Source organism: Corvus brachyrhynchos, unplaced genomic scaffold, assembly GCF_000691975.1.
Source record: "Corvus brachyrhynchos isolate BGI_N302 unplaced genomic scaffold, ASM69197v1 scaffold350, whole genome shotgun sequence".
Lineage (NCBI taxonomy): Eukaryota > Metazoa > Chordata > Aves > Passeriformes > Corvidae > Corvus > Corvus brachyrhynchos.
Window position 1 is genome coordinate 85,623 of NW_008235638.1, and position 2,738 is coordinate 88,360.

Sequence of the window (2,738 nt, forward strand, 5' to 3'; positions counted from 1 at the left end):
CCCTTGGTTTTACAGGTTGTGCTTATATTACCATGACTCTGGTATTTTATATTTTCATTGTATTCACTCCAGAGCATGTAGAGGTCACAGGGGCCTCTGGCCCAGTCAGGTGACTGGGCACTCCCAGTCACAGCAGAAGCTGATGTCCCCAGGCTTTGAGGTTGTAAAATCCCAACATGCCCTTTGTTTGTCCCTCCTCAGACGCATCATCCTGAGCCGTTATTCTGTTTTTGCACCATGATTAAATTATTTTAAGGATCCAGAGGTCTGACACTCTGCTTGGAAAATCTGGGATTGAGGCAGTGCGGAATCCTTTGGTAACTGTGAGTGTGAGGGATGTGAGGATTCAAGCAGAGGTCACTGGAACCAGTGGTCTTGGCTCAGATGATTCTACTGGACATGACCTTCAGTGCTCTGGTCTGGTAGACGAGGTGGGCATTGGTGCCAGGTTGGACTCGATGATCTTGGAGGTGTTTTCCTGGTTCCTGGGATTCTGAGGGTGGCTCCTGGGAGGTGGCACAGGAGAGTTTCCTTGCCGTTGCACCACCTCCTTTCCCCATATTCAGCAGGTCCCCAACTCTGCCCCGTCCCGTGACGATCACCGCGTTACTGCTGCTCCCAGCAGTTCAACCACCTCGTTTTTCCAGTCTGAAACTCTGATTCCCTCCTGCTCCGTGCCACTCCGCTTTCTTTCTGTTATCAGGGCTCCCAAAAGATGTGCCAATGCCAGGAAAGCAAATGAATAATTAGAGGTTTTTTGGGATGGATCCTTGAGTAATGAATGGAGTAAACTCCCTCCACCCCATAACTCCCGTGTAGACACTGAGAGAAAGGTCAGCTCTGTGTAGGATTTTGCAATCAGACATGAGCTCACTCTGAGCAGGCATCGAGCCCAAATTAAAGCTGTGTAATCGTTGTTCCCTGGGTGTTAATGGCTCTCTCCAGGGGTGTTATCTTGGGCTGAGCGCTTGTCTGACACAACACCTAATTAGGCTGGTACCTGCCTGGCACAGCCTCGCTGAGAGGATCAGGTGAAATTTGGCAGTCGCAGCTCAGGTGTTCGGCTGGGCTCATGATTGACACCCAAGCACCTCTTGGAGGCTGCGTGTGGAAGCAAAGAACAGAAGAGAAACAGAGAGAAAAGCATCCGCGTTTTGTAAAATTGTCCCAGGAACTGCCCTGGATGAGAGGAAGGAGGGGACAGGGAGGATGAAGCAGGGACAGAGAGGAGAACCCATCAGGGAAGAGCTTTTTGAGCTGCACCAGAGGAGCGTCAGGTTGGACATAGGAATTTCCTCCTGGAAAGGGTGGTCAGGCCTTGGAAGGGGCTCAGGGAGGTTTGGAGTTCCCATCCCTGGCGATGTCCAAGGAATTCCTGGATGTTGGGCTGGGTGACCAGGTGGGGATCAGGCACAGCTTGAATATCTCAAAGGTTTTTTCCAACCTGAATAATTCTGTGATTTTTGGACAAAATATTCTCAATAAGTGTTTGTTTACCCATAAAAACAAAACCTTGTTTTCTTAAAATAAAAGCAGCATTCATGGGTACCATGGACTAATTTCCACTTCAATTTATTACTTACAGCCCTCTGACAGATCCAGTCCCATATGAGGAAGAATATTGAAATTACCTGTGAAAAATAAGATTTGCTGTTCTTTGACACTCAAGATATTTTCTTTGAAAGAGTCCCAGTGAAGGAAGAGGTAAATCCTCTCTAATGCATCAGTTCATGTTCTTTTTACCTCACCTGCTGACAGGTTCAAGCAAACCTTCCCTGAGGCAACTTTATCATGGCAATGATTAACGAAAAAAGAGAAGGTAATGCCTCATCTTTGCTCATCAGATACCTATCTCAAAAATTGTTTCCCTTTGTTCACCTTCCTCCTATCATTCCTTTTCAGAAGACGCTTTGGCAGAACTTCAGGCAGTATTTTTTAGCTTTGTCTTTGAAGGCAGTTGGGTGATTTCTAAGACATCTCCTGGAAGACGTAAAATTAAAAGGAATTCCAGCACTGAATTAACCACTTAAAGGTAGAATCATGGAATATCCTAAGTTGGAAGGGCCCCACAGGGATTGAGTCCAACTCCTGGCCCTGCACAGGCACCCCAAAAAACCCACCCTGTGCCTGAGAGCGTTGTCCTTGAGATCTGGCAACCTTGGGGCTGTGACTATTCCCTATTCCAGTTCCAAACTGGATGGAAATAATTGGAATAACTACTGGAAGTCTGACAACTGGAATAATTAGTCTAAGGCAGAGAGGATTCTCAGGTGCAGGTCTGACCAAAGGCCTCTCAGCCTGGTTCTGATGGGGATGAGAGGGAGCCCTGAACCCCGCTCTGGGGCTTAACAGGAAAAACAAAGGCAGGTGTTGGATGCTGGATTTTTTTATTGCAAAGGCAGGGAAGGCTCCGCTGGACAAGAACATGTGAGGCAAAGACAGGCAGGTTGTCCCTCCCTGCATCACGAGAGCTGCTCCCTCAGCCTTGTCCCAGGAGGCAGCAGTTCAAGGGAGAAGCCAGTGGATGGTAGAGCCCCACATTTGGCCACTGGCAGGAGTGGGGAAGAGGAGATCAAGCAAAGGAAGGAGGAAGGGAGAAGAGGGATTTCTGGGGGGTTCTGACTCCACAGTGTGAAGTGAAGTCTGACGCTGTGCCCCTTCCTCAGGAGCTCAGGTGAGGATCCAGTGGTGTCGTTTACTGAGTTGAGGAATTTTTCCATCAGGCTTTGCAGGAGCCG